Genomic DNA, 19610 nt, shown 5'->3' with positions numbered 1-19610 from the left:
ACGAAATATACTATTTCGTGAGAAGGCCCGGTATACCGCGATTCTAACCTCGCTTCGCTCGGTTAGATCGCGGTTTACGGGCCTTCTAACGAAAAATTGCATTCATCACACGGTCCAAAAGTATTTTCTGACATGCGATTATAGATTATATACAAAGCCACATTCGTCAGAAAATACTTTGTGGACCTGGTGATGAAAATAGCTATCGTTACAATGTGAAACAGTGCTTTACGGACTGCGCCAAAGAAATATGCGATAAATCATTTTTATCCCCATGCCAATCGAGAGCGCGGGGGGGGGGGGGCTTTGATACAAGGAGTTAGTATCTGTTAACGAAACTTCGTAACTATTAATGCAATTTGTGAATAGTTAACGACCGGCATTATTAGTTAAGAAGCCTCATAAACAGCAACTGAATCATTCCATCTTTTAGGTCAGTGAATATGTATTTGACTCAAGCTAACACAGTACTACTTTGTCCGCAAAATTCAATTTTTTGGTTAGAAATAAAAAGGATACTTTGAGGAAGGACCTTACGAAGTCGTCCATTTCATTATTAACTAATTAGTTAACGAATAAAAAAACGAATTAATTGATTAATAATTACTCCTGTTTTCTAAAAAAAATGATTGTGTGAATGAAATCAGTTAACCCTCCTGAACCCTCCTATACCATTTCCTATCCATTAGAAGTTGAAACCTTCCTCTAAACCCAAAATTAATCATTTTTGGTTCCAAATAGAAGAATTGAAATCGTTCTATTTTTAGATTCTCTAATTTCGCTTGGAAATTGTATAGAATGGTCTGAAACAAAAATATTAAGTTTGACTAGCCCGTGTGTATATGCGGGTATCCACCTCGCGTTCAACTTTTAGAAAATTGAAAATAATTCTAAACAAGCAGGGGGCTGTGAGCAAATGATAGCATGTCACTGAATCAAGATACGCGACAGCGTATCGGCCAAGTTGACGTTTTACCGGTGTGACGTCATAGGCCGATGCTGTTACGTATAATCTACACGACACAACTACTCCCCGAATGGTCTTTATTTTTTTTCTCGTAATACGAGAATTTCTCGGGAAATCCGTCCTTAGTTACATTACATAAGTTGACTATGAGCTTTCTAAAGATATTTTTACATTCTCGATAAATCAATAATAAATAAAAATATCCGCCATAGCAACCATCATAATGTAATATTTCGCGATTTTATTTTCTCTCAGCGTTAGATTTGTTCGTCNACACCGTCTGGGTTTCATTCCTTAATATTAATTAGCCAGCAAATGAATCACCTGAAAAACATTGAGAACATGTTGAGGACGAGGAGGGCATAAATTCCCCTTCGAAACTATCCCTGTGACAACGGGACTGCTATTACTGCCGAGTTACCGAAATAGCGAACTCGGCCAGACACCGAAATCGACCGCGTCGCCCTCTCTGCGATGGGGTCGTACTAGCCTCACGCTAGGGTCGGCCAAACCCCCGGATCTGAGCCTCTACTTTAGTCTATCCTCTTTGTGGAGAAGCTTCAACCGCAAAATTTCATAGCGGTCGCGCATGAACTAATTTTGAGGCCGTACCTGTGAATAAAGCAGGGCACGAGTCCGTGAGTGTCTATAACGGCGTAGAGTGAGCAGNGGATAGTTTCGAAGGGGAATTTATGCCCTCCTCGTCCTCAACATGTTCTTAATGTTTTTCAGGTGATTCATTTGCTGGCTAATTAATATTAAGGAATGAAACTCAGACGGTGTGATGGAGAATTAAATTCCCCATCAATCAATTNCGATGGGGTCGTACTAGCCTCACGCTAGGGTCGGCCAAACCCCCGGATCTGAGCCTCTACTTTAGTCTATCCTCTTTGTGGAGAAGCTTCAACCGCAAAATTTCATAGCGGTCGCGCATGAACTAATTTTGAGGCCGTACCTGTGAATAAAGCAGGGCACGAGTCCGTGAGTGTCTATAACGGCGTAGAGTGAGCAGAATCGGAGGGATCGGTGGGCTGGGAATGCTATGAGATGAAAGTTACAACGGCGTTCAAGGAAACGATATAGTTTTCAAGCGCCGAGTGGCCCCGCAATATTTGCGCTCAATTAAAAATTCATTTTTCCTCTTCCAATTAAGATGGAGAGATGAAACCTACGGCAGTCGATTGAGGATTAAATGCTCAATCGACCGACACCAGTTCCATCCCTCCATCCTCCACGGGGGAGTGGAAAACTCGCGTTGAAAGTCACGACGGCGCAGAAGAAAACGATACAGTTTTCAAGCGCTGAGAGGCTCCGCAATATTTGCACCCAATTAAAAATTAATTTCTCTTCTTCTAATGAAGATGGAGAGATGGAACGAACGCCAATCGATTGAGAATTGAGTTCTCAATAAATGACAACGGTTTGATTCCTTCATCTCAATTAGGAGAGGGGGCGAGAAATGAATTTTTAAATCGGTGGAGCCCCTCCGGCCTCACTCGACGCCGGAGAACAGTCGGGGTTACTTCGCACTTTTGAAAATTCATTCCTCCACTCTTAATTGTGATTAAGGAATGAAACCGTTGTCATTCAGTGAGAATATAATTCTCGATCGTTAGGCGTTGGTTTCATTCCTTCATCTCAATTAGGGGAGGAGAAATCAATTTTCAAATCGGTGGAGCCCCTCCGGCCCACTCGACGCCGAAGAATCGTTCGGGGTGACTCCGCGCTTTTGAAAATTCATTCCTCCGCTCCTAATTGAGATTAAGAAATGAAACCGATATCCATTCATTGAGAATTCCATTCTCAATCGATTGGCGTTCGTTTTATCTTTCCATCTTCATTAGGAGAAGAGAAATTAATTTTTAATTGGGTGCAAATATTGCGGAGCCTCTCAGCGCTTGAAAACTGTATCGTTTTCTTCTGCGCAGTCGTGACTTTCACCGCGAGTTTTCCACTCCCCCATGGAGGATGGAGGGATGGAACTGGTGTCAGTCGATTGAGTATTTAATCCTCAATCGAATGCCGCTGCTTTCATCTCTCTATCTTAATTGGGAGAGGAAAAATGAATTTTTAATTGAGCGCAAATATTGCGGGGCCACTCGGCGCTTGAAAACTATATCGTTTCCTTGAACGCCATTGTAACTTTCATCTCACAGCATTCCCAGCCCACCGATTCCTCCCCTGACGTGATTTCTATCCCCACTCTACCTCTGCTCACTTTACGCCGTTATCGACACTCTCGAACTCGTGCCCTGCCTTATTCACAGGTACGGCCGCAAAATTAGTTCATGGGCCACCGCTACGAAATTTTGCGGCTGAAGCTTCTCCATAAGCGCTGGCAATCTCTCCTATAATGTCTGTTGGCAGCATTATTAGCTTCCCGCGCAATCTCACCCTCTTATTATGTTAATAGTGCTCTACTGCATTGTGCTACTCATTGCGATCATTATGCTTGCTTATTAAGAGATAACAAAAATGATTGGATGTACATTGATGATGCCGTTATTTCAAAAATTCGATGGGCGGAACGCTAAAGATGTGTATATATTATTTTTGGAGAAAAAGAATGAAAATTCGAAGAAAAATTAATTTTGGTGACACTGCAGAAACTTGTTTTTTTCCTTCACAAGAATGCCATGTGTAATATATTTGGTTCATTTAACATAGATGATTTTGAGTTGCTGAATGCGATGAACCTATGTTAGGTACATATACCAAAATTCTATTTGAAGAAAGTCGGGTTCAATCCTTAAGTCCCTAAGAAATACCTATGTTGAAGCAACCGATGAAAGTTGGTGTATGTGTCTAAAATCTGTCTCAGACCCTTCACGACTGGTAGACACCTGATTACCTTTGGGGGAAACCAATCTGAGCAGTCATAAGTCTCCTTAAAATTTTTTTATGCGATTCAACCATTTGAAGACTATTATGGATGATTTTATTCCGACATAATTCGAAATAAAATATGGAGAGCTAAAAGATTGAGGAGAAACTCTATTAACGGATAATTGTTTTAGTTAACCATATTATTTTGCAAAAGATTGTTATGCTTTGCAAAAATGAGTGAAATCCTATAACAAATCAAAAAAACTTTTGTGAAAAAATTTTGCCAAGTTGACGTTTTATTGCCTGATTCTATTTTCCAAAAAAAAATATCCTCACTTTCATTCACAAAAAAATACTTGAAATAAAAAATACGCCAAGCACGTCGTTCACAAATCATATTGACTAGAGGGACCTGATATCTCAAGTGAATGAATCCAGTAACATATATGAATAAAAAGGTCGCCATTGGAGACGCTAAATAACAAAACGCCCTCTACAAATTGTCGGCTTGAGAATACACATAGATGATACATTCGCTCATATGTCCATGTGTGAGCAGACTTTTATATATCTGTGAGCACTCCTAAACTGGCCATCTTGGAAAAATTAGCGCCACCAACGGTAACTAGCGTCGCCAATTGCCAATTCGATTTTCAGAAAAAAAGTCCACTTGGCGCGCCCGGTTTTTTGTGTATACTTCAGAAAATAAAAATTATGTGTAATTGAGTAGTAGAAAGATGGGTGTCGAATAGGATGGCTCAAACGTTGAAAAAATTGAATTTCGATTCTTTTTATTCTGAATATGGTAAGAAAAATAATGATGAACCCATAGGAATTTTTTCAAATTTTTAAAATTATTTTTGTACTGGCGCATAGCAGTTCAATTTGCTATGCACTTTTACACGTTTTCACAGAGAGAATGTGATAATAATTTTTTCAATACTCAATTACTCAATTATCGCTATCACCTTTTGTAGACTTTCTGAAAGGGAGGTAAGAAATACATAAAAAAAATTTCTCTGCAAAATAGCCATTTGTTATTGAAATAAAAATCCGGATTTATGTGAGATTTAGAGATCTTCAGACGCCTCTACGAGCCCTACGGAGCATCCATTATTCGCCCAGATTTGATAGAATGATCAATAAACTATTTGACAATCGTTTGGGAAGGAAAAAAAAATTACAATAAATCTAATGCCGAGTAAAATGTGAAAGAAACTTGATAAATTTTCGTCCAAGGACAGGTGTCCGGCTTATCCGGTGCTTCCATAACGGTCGTATAAACTGACATTGAACCCAGGCAAAAAAATTGTACCTAAGGTACTGACCCTTTTAAGGAAGGGACCGACCTTTCAACCCGCGCGTCTGCTGACTGTACATGTTTTTATTTCTTACATAAAAATGTTATAGTTACAAATTTTTTTATTTCAAAATTTACATGGTTGAATCGATCAATTTACAGCAATTTCAACAAAATTTGAATAGAAGAAATAGCTTAATTCTAAACAGTACCATGCCATTAATATCATTTTCATGTATCGTTGATATTTAATACTATTAATATTAGTTTCCAATGGTTTTTTTTTGCTTCCGAATGGAACCATTGTAATCGTGCTGTTTTCACCTTTTCTAATTTTGATTGGAAGNGATTCAACCATTTGAAGACTATTATGGATGATTTTATTCCGACATAATTCGAAATAAAATATGGAGAGCTAAAAGNTCACCTTTTCTAATTTTGATTGGAAGTGATATAGAATGGTCTGAAACGTAAAAATACGAAGTTTGGCGACCATGTCTGTCGGTGACTATGTCCATCGCCACCTTTTCGGTGGTCAATTTTTGGAAAATTGAGTAATTACTTGGCTAAACTTATTCCAAAAAATCTGAAATTTTGTCAGATTATAGACCTTAACAAGGACTAACTCTGTGCAGACGTTCAGCCCGATTAATCAAATAGTTTTTGAGAAAAAGCTATTCGTTTTTAAATCGTTTGTCACTAATATTTTCGAGNGAAACTCTATTAACGGATAATTGTTTTAGTTAACCATATTATTTTGCAAAAGATTGTTATGCTTTGCAAAAATGAGTGAAATCCTATAACAAATNCGTTTTTAAATCGTTTGTCACTAATATTTTCGAGGCTAGTCAACCGATTTCAATTTTTTTTTTCAAAATATTTGTTTCGATGCCTTCTATCCGAATCAATCAACACACATACACCCGTTCATACAAAGTTTTCGAGATATTTCCGTTTTTCTGTTTTCTCATAAAAATCCTTGTAATTACTCTAGCTTATACAAAAATTGAGATATCAACTTGAAATTTGGACAGAATCTTTCTCTCGTGATAATAATCCTTCCTATTGAAAACGAGCTCAATTGCATGGGTAGCTTCCGAGATATTCGACTTTCTCTGAAAACCTTTTATGTGCAATAGCTTAAAAACTACGCAGCCGATTTCAATTTTTTTTCTCTCAAAATATTTGTTTCGATGCCTTTTATCTGAATCAATCAAAACATATATACCCGTTCATACAAAGTTTTTGAGGTATTTCCGTTTGTCTGTTTTTTCATCAGGAGATAGGTATTTCCACTGATATTGTTGATATCTAATCTGAGCAGGTTTGGAGTTTCCATTTTTTTCTTTCTTCAATAGAATTACTACAGATCCATTCGGAAGCTTACTACCAATGGAATTGGTAGAAATGAAAGGAAGAAAAAGAGTTATAACACATAAAGTAACGGCCAGATGGCTTCGGCCAAAAAAGCTCGAACCCCTGCTTGTTTTAAATAGCATTCTANATTTTTAAAATTATTTTTGTACTGGCGCATAGCAGTTCAATTTGCTATGCACTTTTACACGTTTTCACAGAGAGAATGTGATAATAATTTTTTCAATACTCAATTACTCAANCCTTTTATCTGAATCAATCAAAACATATATACCCGTTCATACAAAGTTTTTGAGGTATTTCCGTTTGTCTGTTTTTTCATCAGGAGATAGGTATTTCCACTGATATTGTTGATATCTAATCTGAGCAGGTTTGGAGTTTCCATTTTTTTCTTTCTTCAATAGAATTACTACAGATCCATTCGGAAGCTTACTACCAATGGAATTGGTAGAAATGAAAGGAAGAAAAAGAGTTATAACACATAAAGTAACGGCCAGATGGCTTCGGCCAAAAAAGCTCGAACCCCTGCTTGTTTTAAATAGCATTCTATTGGAATGCAACAAGAGGCATCAAATTTAAAGGTATTCGTTTATTATCCGAAAAAAATACTTTCAATTTAACTTCAATTCTCAACTATATAGTGAAAAATTCATAAAATTACACATAACAACAAAAATACAATAGAAATTGTAAAGTACTTGTAATAGATAGATGATATTTCCCTACAAATAAAATTATTCGAACTCTTGTTACCTAATGAATCATCATGGGAATTAAATATCTTAAGCGCTGTTCAGAGGCTCTTTTGATGAGCTTTCCAATGAGTATCGAATATGTATAGTTAATTGAGAAGAGAATCTCGGAGAAAAATGTCAATAGCGAAATGGTCAATCGGCCCAAGTCTACTTAGATTCCTGTTGAGTTTTCATACAATACTCTCGGAATCTATTGGCTATATTGAAGTTTTTATAATAACCTTGTTTGAGATTGAAGCTAAATTGAGATGCCGGTTGGGGAAAAGTGGAATTGTGGAAGGAGGTGGAAAATTAAAACACGCAGAATTATAAAACCACACTGTTGATGTACTTTATTGTGGAATAACCCACGCGTCTTGATAAATTAGTAATGTTACACTGTTGAGTTGCTCGACAAGTCAATAAAAATGATGGTTTGAAAAATGCACTGCACTTGAGATTGTCTCGATATTGAACTTGATGATTGACTCAAAATAATTGATAGTTAACTCGGAATTAATTGATAATTGAATTGAATTAAATAGAGACGCTNAATGAATCATCATGGGAATTAAATATCTTAAGCGCTGTTCAGAGGCTCTTTTGATGAGCTTTCCAATGAGTATCGAATATGTATAGTTAATTGAGAAGAGAATCTCGGAGAAAAATGTCAATAGCGAAATGGTCAATCGGCCCAAGTCTACTTAGATTCCTGTTGAGTTTTCATACAATACTCTCGGAATCTATTGGCTATATTGAAGTTTTTATAATAACCTTGTTTGAGATTGAAGCTAAATTGAGATGCCGGTTGGGGAAAAGTGGAATTGTGGAAGGAGGTGGAAAATTAAAACACGCAGAATTATAAAACCACACTGTTGATGTACTTTATTGTGGAATAACCCACGCGTCTTGATAAATTAGTAATGTTACACTGTTGAGTTGCTCGACAAGTCAATAAAAATGATGGTTTGAAAAATGCACTGCACTTGAGATTGTCTCGATATTGAACTTGATGATTGACTCAAAATAATTGATAGTTAACTCGGAATTAATTGATAATTGAATTGAATTAAATAGAGACGCTATACAAAGCGCTAGACTTAAATGTATCGCGTTGATGTACTCCGGTGATGTACTCGATTGAGCGGTTACGGCGACACAGTACTGTGATTAGAGTGACTCTCTCGGTGGCTAGAGCGATACTACTGACTTTTTCGGGGATTTTCTTCGTAGCTGAATGTGACCCCGAAGGGTCCCGAAGTTTCTCGAGATTTTCGTTGAGCCCGGTGACCGTTTGACTAGTTTGAATAGCTGAATTTCAAACAAACCTTTTTTGTAGAGCGGAGCAAGGTTTAAAAGAAAGATATTTACGAAAATTACGTGATTTCCTTTAGATTTCGAGATATTGTTCAAAAACTTGAAGTATACTGAAATCGACATAAACCGAGATTGTTCAGGTCAATATTAATTTTTCATTACGCTGTGTTTTTCAGGTAGTTCTCTAATGAAAACTGTAATTCCTCCCTGGTGCAGCCAGATGTCAATGCCCGCAATTTCCTGACCACGAGCATTGCATCTTGTTTAGAGTTTTCATCTTTCGTGAGCAAATCATTGTATTCGCTCACGAAAGATACGCTTCTTTCAGCTACGTCGTTTGTCACTAGGAGAGATCTCATAGTTTTTAAAGCATTCCCATAATCTTCTCTTTCTCCCCACTTCATTGGATCGATGTCCGAAAAAGTATGGTCTAGATTCAAGATTTCGAAGAATTTAATTGTGTTTTGCGTCACAAATTGATCTAGACTCAACTCTTGGTTGAATTTTCGACCCTTAACTCCTGACTTTCTCCTCTTCCGATCATCTTGAAATGGGGAGCGAGATTTGATAGCATCGCACATTCTCCTTTTCATATATACAGGGTGTCCCGCAACCGCTCCTTTTCCTGAAAGGGTATTGAANTTTTTAATTTTCAATTAGAAAATAATCATTCATGTTATAAATAAGTGATTATATATGATATTATGATACATAAATATTATTTTCTTCTAATTAAAATTATTCTAGGTTTTTTAAAAAATTTAATGATTCTTCTTTAGTTTCAATTTTTGTAATTTTTATTTAGAAAAAAAAATTATTTCTCTATTACAATATTATAATATATTTAATATATTATAATATATTAATAATATATTACAATATTATAATATATTTAATATATTATAATATTATATATTATGGGCCGGTTGCACCAAGCCGAGTTAGCTATTTAAATCGTCAGATTTATTTAATCTCCCGATTAAATTAAATCTCCATATGAGATCCATAAAAACCATATGAAAACTGTCATCAAAATTAAAATTTTGAAGGTACATAACAAAAAATAGGAAACTGTTCCCCTGGACTTGTCAATTTGCATCAGACGAATTATAAAATTTGTAAAATTTCAGATATAAAAAAAGGGATCTTGAACAATAATAAGTGAAATTGTCCGCCGATAATTCAGTAGCAAATTTTTCAATTTTATTTTGACTATTTTTTATTTTTCATTGAGTTAAAATTGAGAGTAGGAAGACTTTGAGGGGACAGCGCTTGATATCACTCAGATATGTTCCCCATGGTACGTTTGAAGTAATTGCCGATCGGCTGGATCGTTTGAAGAAATTTTCATTTATTTAAGACAAGTGACATTTTTCATAAATTAAACCCTTGTTTCAGCGGTGTGGAAACGAAGAATTGGTGCGGAAAGAAGAAATATCATTCATTGTTAATCTGTCCCCCAGACGCATGAAATTGAAAAATCAGTCCAGTGTACCCAATTATCGAACAATGGGAGTTTTTTCTCAATTTTCCATAAAATGGGCAGAATATCAATAGCAATCCACTATTTGCTAATTCCACTTCGAAATAGCTTAATTAGTCTTTACTCAATGTTTAATGCAATAATCAATTAATTTATTTGAAGAAAACAAAGGAATAAAATAACATAATATGACAAATATTTTGAAAATTCATTGAAAATTATTTCTCATAATATTTTATGCAACTATTGTCATTTTTCATTGAAGGCCAAATCAGTGAAACTATTTTGGAGTTGAATTTACAAAAAGTGGATTGTAATTGTTATTCTACACATTTTTTAAATTTTGAAACAAAAACTCTCNATTCATGAGTTAAAATTGAGGGTAGGAAGACTTTGAGGGAACAGCGCTTGATATCACTCAGATATGTTCCCCATGGTACGCCTAAAGTAATTGCCGANATCTCCATATGAGATCCATAAAAACCATATGAAAACTGTCATCAAAATTAAAATTTTGAAGGTACATAACAAAAAATAGGAAACTGTTCCCCTGGACTTGTCAATTTGCATCAGACGAATTATAAAATTTGTAAAATTTCAGATATAAAAAAAGGGATCTTGAACAATAATAAGTGAAATTGTCCGCCGATAATTCAGTAGCAAATTTTTCAATTTTATTTTGACTATTTTTTATTTTTCATTGAGTTAAAATTGAGAGTAGGAAGACTTTGAGGGGACAGCGCTTGATATCACTCAGATATGTTCCCCATGGTACGTTTGAAGTAATTGCCGATCGGCTGGATCGTTTGAAGAAATTTTCATTTATTTAAGACAAGTGACATTTTTCATAAATTAAACCCTTGTTTCAGCGGTATGGAAACGAAGAATTAGTGCGGAAAGAAGAAATATCATTCATTGTCCNACTGTTCCCCTGGACTTGTCAATTTGCATCAGACGAATTATAAAATTTGTAAAATTTCAGATATAAAAAAAGGGATCTTGAACAATAATAAGTGAAATTGTCCGCCGATAATTCAGTAGCAAATTTTTCAATTTTATTTTGACTATTTTTTATTTTTCATTGAGTTAAAATTGAGAGTAGGAAGACTTTGAGGGGACAGCGCTTGATATCACTCAGATATGTTCCCCATGGTACGTTTGAAGTAATTGCCGATCGGCTGGATCGTTTGAAGAAATTTTCATTTATTTAAGACAAGTGACATTTTTCATAAATTAAACCCTTGTTTCAGCGGTGTGGAAACGAAGAATTGGTGCGGAAAGAAGAAATATCATTCATTGTTAATCTGTCCCCCAGACGCATGAAATTGAAAAATCAGTCCAGTGTACCCAATTATCGAACAATGGGAGTTTTTTCTCAATTTTCCATAAAATGGGCAGAATATCAATAGCAATCCACTATTTGCTAATTCCACTTCGAAATAGCTTAATTAGTCTTTACTCAATGTTTAATGCAATAATCAATTAATTTATTTGAAGAAAACAAAGGAATAAAATAACATAATATGACAAATATTTTGAAAATTCATTGAAAATTATTTCTCATAATATTTTATGCAACTATTGTCATTTTTCATTGAAGGCCAAATCAGTGAAACTATTTTGGAGTTGAATTTACAAAAAGTGGATTGTAATTGTTATTCTACACATTTTTTAAATTTTGAAACAAAAACTCTCATTGTTTGAGAATTGGGTACACTGGATCGATTTTCAAATTTTAGGCGTCGGAGGGATGAATTAACCATGAATAACGATTTTTTTGCACAAATCCTTTGTTTTTACGCACATGAAACAAGAATTTAATTTCTGAAAAATGTCACTTGAATGTCCTGGGATTTCTGAAATTTATAGGAGTCTCCCCGCAATCAGAACTACTCATCACTGTGAAAATGAAACAAAAGGGGAAATAAATTATTTACCTTTTTGAAGTTCTTTGAGCTGCACATTTCCATTTTCTTCTTCACAGGGAGGGATCCAGTTAGCTGTGTCGATAATTCGGTCCACGTAATCCTGTCTTCTCTTTCTNTTCATTTATTTAAGACAAGTGACATTTTTCATAAATTAAACCCTTGTTTCAGCGGTGTGGAAACGAAGAATTGGTGCGGAAAGAAGAAATATCATTCATTGTCCATCTGTCCCCCAGACGCATGAAATTGAAAAATCAGTCCAGTGTACCCAATTATCGAACAATGGGAGTTTTCTTTCAATTTTCCGTAAAATGTGCAGAATATCAGTAGCAATCCACTATTTGCTAATTCCACTTCGAAATAGCTTAATTAGTCTTTACTCAATGTTTAATGCAATAATCAATTAATTTATTTGAAGAAAACAAAGGAATAAAATAACATAATATGACAAATATTTTGAAAATTCATTGAAAATTATTTCTCATAATATTTTATGCAACTATTGTCATTTTTCATTGAAGGCCAAATCAGTGAAACTATTTTGGAGTTGAATTTGCAAAAAGTGGATTGTAATTGTTATTCTACACATTTTTTAAATTTTGAAACAAAAACTCTCATTGTTTGAGAATTGGGTACACTGGATCGATTTTCAAATTTTAGGCGTCGGAGGGATGAATTAACCATGAATAACGATTTTTTTGCACAAATCCTTTGTTTTTACGCACATGAAACAAGAATTTAATTTCTGAAAAATGTCACTTGAATGTCCTGGGATTTCTGAAATTTATAGGAGTCTCCCCGCAATCAGAACTACTCATCACTGTGAAAATGAAACAAAAGGGGAAATAAATTATTTACCTTTTTGAAGTTCTTTGAGCTGCACATTTCCATTTTCTTCTTCACAGGGAGGGATCCAGTTAGCTGTGTCGATAATTCGGTCCACGTAATCCTGTCTTCTCTTTCTACGGTGGAGATCCAACAAAGTTCTTGCGGTTTCATTTTTCATCACATTCACTTGTTTCTGATGTGCGACGTCGAATNCTGGGATTTCTGAAATTTATAGGAGTCTCCCCGCAATCAGAACTATTCATTACTGTGATAATGAAAAAAAAAGGGGAAATAATNAATTGAGAGTAGGAAGACTTTGAGGGGACAGCGCTTGATATCACTCAGATATGTTCCCCATGGTACGTTTGAAGTAATTGCCGATCGGCTGGATCGTTTGAAGAAATTTTCATTTATTTAAGACAAGTGACATTTTTCATAAATTAAACCCTTGTTTCAGCGGTGTGGAAACGAAGAATTGGTGCGGAAAGAAGAAATATCATTCATTGTTAATCTGTCCCCCAGACGCATGAAATTGAAAAATCAGTCCAGTGTACCCAATTATCGAACAATGGGAGTTTTTTCTCAATTTTCCATAAAATGGGCAGAATATCAATAGCAATCCACTATTTGCTAATTCCACTTCGAAATAGCTTAATTAGTCTTTACTCAATGTTTAATGCAATAATCAATTAATTTATTTGAAGAAAACAAAGGAATAAAATAACATAATATGACAAATATTTTGAAAATTCATTGAAAATTATTTCTCATAATATTTTATGCAACTATTGTCATTTTTCATTGAAGGCCAAATCAGTGAAACTATTTTGGAGTTGAATTTACAAAAAGTGGATTGTAATTGTTATTCTACACATTTTTTAAATTTTGAAACAAAAACTCTCATTGTTTGAGAATTGGGTACACTGGATCGATTTTCAAATTTTAGGCGTCGGAGGGATGAATTAACCATGAATAACGATTTTTTTGCACAAATCCTTTGTTTTTACGCACATGAAACAAGAATTTAATTTCTGAAAAATGTCACTTGAATGTCCTGGGATTTCTGAAATTTATAGGAGTCTCCCCGCAATCAGAACTACTCATCACTGTGAAAATGAAACAAAAGGGGAAATAAATTATTTACCTTTTTGAAGTTCTTTGAGCTGCACATTTCCATTTTCTTCTTCACAGGGAGGGATCCAGTTAGCTGTGTCGATAATTCGGTCCACGTAATCCTGTCTTCTCTTTCTACGGTGGAGATCCAACAAAGTTCTTGCGGTTTCATTTTTCATCACATTCACTTGTTTCTGATGTGCGACGTCGAATAACTCATCTAACTCGCACATGAAACCAATCGCTGCACTTTGAGCGTTTTCGTTTTTCTCCAGACGCCCCGGACCGTTCTTGCGACTGNTTCCACGGTGGAGATCCAACAAAGTTCTTGCGGTTTCATTTTTCATCACATTCACTTGTTTCTGATGTGCGATATCGAACAACTCATCTAACTCGCACATGAAACCAATCGCTGCTTTTTGAGCGTTTTCGTATTTCTCCAGACACCCCGGACCATTCTTGCGAATTTTTTTATAATCATTCAGTAACTTCTCAAATTTAGTAATCGCATTTCCCTCCGTGATGGTTGGCATTTCCGCATATTGCCAGAATATGACACTTGCGAATAACGCATCTGGCTGCTTCACGACGACTCAATATCGGGGTGGCATGTCGCGTATAATGAAAAAAACACTCCAAAATTTGGCATTTTGATGGTAACTGATTACCCTGGATGTCTGATTTTGCATGACCAATGAATGAGATTTCGGTATCTAGTCGTGTCATTGGCATTTTTGCACTTTTTTTTCTCTAAATAATTGGCCAAGNGCATATTGCCAGAATATGACACACTTGCGAATAACGCATCTGGCTGCTTCACGAGGACTCAATATCGGGGTGGCATGTCGCGTATAATGAAAAAAACACTCCAAAATTTGGCATTTTGATGGTAACTGATTACCCTGGATGTCTGATTTTGCATGACCAATGAATGAGATTTCGGTATCTAGTCGTGTCATTGGCATTTTTGCACTTTTTTTTCTCTAAATAATTGGCCAAGATTATTGACACACTACCACAGGCACTGAAAGTTCGTTCGTTAATATTAGAGCACAAGTGGAAGGACAAAGATTCTTGCGATGCTAGCTCTTTGGAAGTCGTGCACTGACTGACCATTAGAACAGTTCAGAAAAATGGTCGGAAAATATTCAATTGCCAGATGAATATTGGACAAGACAGTTATAAGCAAATTAGGGACGAGGGTTCAAGAGTTTTGCCTCCGCAAATCGTAAATTCAGCCCCATTCATTAAGGTTCTTGGAAGCTAAGTCATTTGTGAGCTCCTTTATGAAGACAATTCCTGAGTTTGAGCCAGTAAGCGTCATTGGAAATTCAGTTTATTGGTGACCCCTGAATCCCAGGCATCAGAGTGATAAGTAAATGACTACGACGGTAAATGCCAAAATACGGAGATTTATTTTAGAAGTAAATATGCCAACAGAAATTTGAAAGTCTCCCACTCTGAGGATATATTTTAGACTTTACGTTGCCCTGCCATTAAGGGGAGACCCTGTGAGCTTCAAGAGTCCCAGCATATTCAAATGACCATTTCCATAGAGGAGAAAGTTCATTCATAGAAACGAAAAATTAGTGCAAAAAAATTGTTAATCCAAGAAATCACTTGATTTGTCCCCCAGACGTTTGAAATTGGAAAATCGGTCCAGTGTACCCAATTTTTGAGCTATGGATTGTTTTTTCATCAACTTTTTTTAACAAATTTGTCAAATAACAATTACAATCAACTTTTTGCAAATTCGACCCCAACAAAGCCTAATTGATTTTGAAATGCAATAATTAATGAATTTTTGACAATAAAATTTTTTTATAAAAATGAAAAAATTAAAAAAGTTCTGAAAATTCTTTGAGGAATGATTTTTTGTAGTTTTTCATGAGACTAGTGTAATTTTTCATTAAAGAAAAAATAAATTAAGACATCTTGGAATCAAATTAGCAAAAAGTGGAATGTAATTGTTATTCTTGTGATAACAGGAAAATTTCAACAACGAATTTAAAATTATGTATTAAATCAGTCATCGCTAATCTTCCTATCATCAGGATAAAATAATATTTACTTTTTTTTTGGTGGATCCTTACCTCTGAAGCGCTAGGCGCATCTGCTGAAATTAATGGGGAAGGTTTCTATTTTCTATTTTAAATTGAAGACTCGATGATTTCTTATTTTGAACAATTTATTCATCAATATTTTGAATTTTGAAAATGTTAAATTTTACATGGAATTGAAATACAATTTTGGTTGAGAAACAATAAATTTTGAGCAACTTCTCTACTAGGAATTTTCATCAATTACTTAATTTTTGACTCTAAAATCGTGATACCGCAAAACGTTTATATTCAAAAATTGTACCAGATTAACCACGTTATTATTTATGTGACAAAATTTTGCTCATTTACTCACCCAAGAAACAGCTTTGCACCTAATCCAAAATGTGCTACGTCACTTTGCCTTTTTAATTTTCACACGATTCTTAACTAACAATATCCGAGAGTTCACTCACTAATTTTAAGTTTGTTCACAATGTTGATTTTTTTATTTTAGGTTTTGAGAAAATATTTTTTATTGTTCGTTTTATCAGAGTGGATTATTATTTTGATCTAGAACGCACTTCGGAATAAAAGAACTTCTGTGTCCATGCAGCTAATAATTTTTCCACGAAAGTAACAGGCAATTCGCAGCCTGTCTACCTATTCGCGACGAGATTTTACTACGAAGCTTTGCGTAATTGTGAAATCTCGTGTACTTGAATCTATAGATCACCGGTAAGACGGAAAAGTATTTGGCTATCTCCGAAATAGAAGAACCAATGAAAATTCAAGGAGTTCGACCTTATAGTTGTTGTGCACCGTTCTGCACTTGAGACGAAACTGATTTTAGCTATAGCGGATTTTCCATGGATCGTTGCTATGGGAGAATTGATGTGTCTGCACAATTGTTGGGGAAATGATCACGTGGTTTGATCATGCGATCGTATCTTTTTTTTCTTTTTCTGAAGTTTTATTCTATTTTGTTTTTAATTTCGAGGCGCGTGTGGATTCAGCGATTTATTTGTGTCAGCGTTCCCACGAACGAAATTTTCGTTGGAGTTGAAAGATAACACCGGATGTCTCGAATTATTCTTTTTATAAATCGAATGAATTTCTAATTTTATTAAATAAATCTTGAACATTTTCATTGAATTAATTTTTTTTCTTTGAAATTTCCAAGACGACATTCTATACATTGAAAAAAAAATCCATAGCTTAAAAATTAGGTACATAGCTTAAAAATTAGGTACACGGGACCGATTTTACATTTTTAGGCTTCGGGAAACAAATGAACAATAAATAATCATTTTTATGCGGGCCAAAATATATTGAGAACTACTGAAAAGTTGACGAGACATGCAGCATTAAATGTTCTGATGAAGAATAACGTTTCCGATTCATGTTTCCACGACTCATAGATATCGTGTTATTATTATTAATATTCATGGAGCACATCGTTCTGTGTGACAGGGACAACTGCGAGTGCCTCTGTCTCGCACAGGGCAGTCGTATAGTTGGGTTGCTATTGCTCCCCAGAAAACGCATGTATTTCCGACCTCCTCTCTATGGGAGCAACAGTGACGGACCTATACTAGTCGCTGCATTCTCTACCTGAACAGATCCGAAGAACCATCCTCTGTCATTTTTATAACCTAGCACCGGACCGTAATTAAGGATATTCAACTTTTACCCAAGTTTTATAACTATTGACTGCCAGTAGGTCAGATATTTTAGTCAAACTTGAAATGCCATGCGCTACTGCAAAAGTGAATTGAAAATTCGGAAAAAAATCACACAGCCTCACAGTTCCCTGGACTATTTGTTTCAACTCCAAAACAGTTGAATTTTTAGTTCTTATTTATTATGAGCCATCCTATTGTACGTCTACCCACAAAAGCAGGCGTCACCCTTGGAGATTCGAAGATACAAGCCCAGAGGAGACTTGAAGCACTCGAACGAAGATTCAAACGAAATCCAGATCTTAAACAATCATACCAACAATTTATGGATGAGTACATCAACACAGAGCACATGTCGTTGGTCCAAGACACGAAGTCCCTTGAATTAGAAGAAGTTTATTACATACCCCATCAAGCTGTCATCAGACCGGATAGCATCTCGACGAAGCTACGAGTAGTCTTTAATGCTTCCGCAAAAACCATGTCGGGAGCATCACTGAATGATAAGCTCAGTCCAGGTCCCAATCTACAGAAAGATCTATTCCAAATAGTTCTGAGATTTCGTACTCATGCCTATGTCATTACTGCTGATATAACAAAGATGTTCAGACAGATATTCGTCGACGAGCGAGACAGGGAATATCAGCTCATACTCTGGAGAAACGAGCCAGATCAACCGATTCAAGTACATCAGTTAAACACTGTTACATACGGAACGGCCTGTGCACCGTATCACGCAATGAGATGCCTCAGGGAATTGGCTGCATTGTATATAACTGTTTATTGTGTTTCCCGAAGAGTTAACAAGAGGTACAGAGTCACATATTCCTATATCTGCCTAAATATATTTCAACTTAACCTAACTTTTGTTTCTCATTCCACGCTGCCTCGTCCCTGCCCAAATCCCACCGACTCTAACCCCCCCGAGCTCTCGAACGAAGTCTCTCTGCCTGCGTCCTCTTCCTCATCCTGTCAACATCCTGTCTGCCACTCTCATTCTCTCCGGGTCCCTCTCTCTCTCTGTGCTGGTCGGCGGTCCCCTCACCTCGATAGGGCTACTCAGTCCACCCCATCACTGTTAGCGTTCCACCGACTTTCTCAGCTCTCCGCCTCCGCTCCTCTCTCGTCTCCTATCCTCCCCATCACCCTATCTCTCCTTGTTCTTCTTCCTCTCTCTCTCTACTTCACCTGCCTTCTCCGCGCCCGCATGGCTTCCGCAACCAAATCCGCCTTCGTCCCGAGTATCCCTCCTCATCACCAGTACTTCCTTCAACAACCCACTAATCACCTTCAACTCGTTCAACATACCTTCTTTCCACTCTTTATCGTCCGCCACCCACTTATTCCATTCTTCCTCCGACCTTCTTCACTCTAACCTCGCTTTCTAACCCGGCCACGTGTATCACAATTCGCAATTACTTTCACACTGCTTGTTGTCACCTCAACGCTCTCTTCCCCTCGATCCTCTGCTCCACCATAGCTTCCAGCCTAGCCCAACCTCTCCACCTTCACTAAGCCTGATTCCAGTTCCAGCTGTTCCTGCCTTTCACTGCGACTCACTTCAGACCATAAACCTCTAATTGCCACGTTTTCCCTGCTACCCCATAACCTCTCCATCACCTTCCCGTTCCTCCTCATTACACCACTTTTCCATTTTCCCCCTCACTTTCATCCTCTTTCCATTCCTCAACCCTTCCTACCTCAACCACTCCATGTTTTCCCTCTCCCTTACTCCTAGAAATCTCTCTTTCCGACCACCTTTTCAGACCCCACAAAAGCCCCAACCTCTTCGATCCCTGTCCACTCCGTTCCCCCGAATTGGCTGCATTGTACAAATAGAAATATCCTGTAGAATCTTCAGTGATCTAAAATTATTTCTACATGGATGATGTACTCACCGGAGTTCCATCAAAGCATCAAGCAATACACGTACAGAAAGATCTCACTGAATTACTTATGTTTGGACAATTTCCATTGAAAAAATGGAGGTCCAACGACTCTCAAGTATTGGAATATTTGTCA

This window comes from Diachasma alloeum, unplaced genomic scaffold (assembly GCF_001412515.2).
Source record: "Diachasma alloeum isolate Michigan unplaced genomic scaffold, Dall2.0 Dall_scaffold_00515, whole genome shotgun sequence".
Lineage (NCBI taxonomy): Eukaryota > Metazoa > Arthropoda > Insecta > Hymenoptera > Braconidae > Diachasma > Diachasma alloeum.
The sequence above is the reverse complement of the archived record's forward strand: the minus strand, read 5'-3'. Positions refer to the sequence as shown.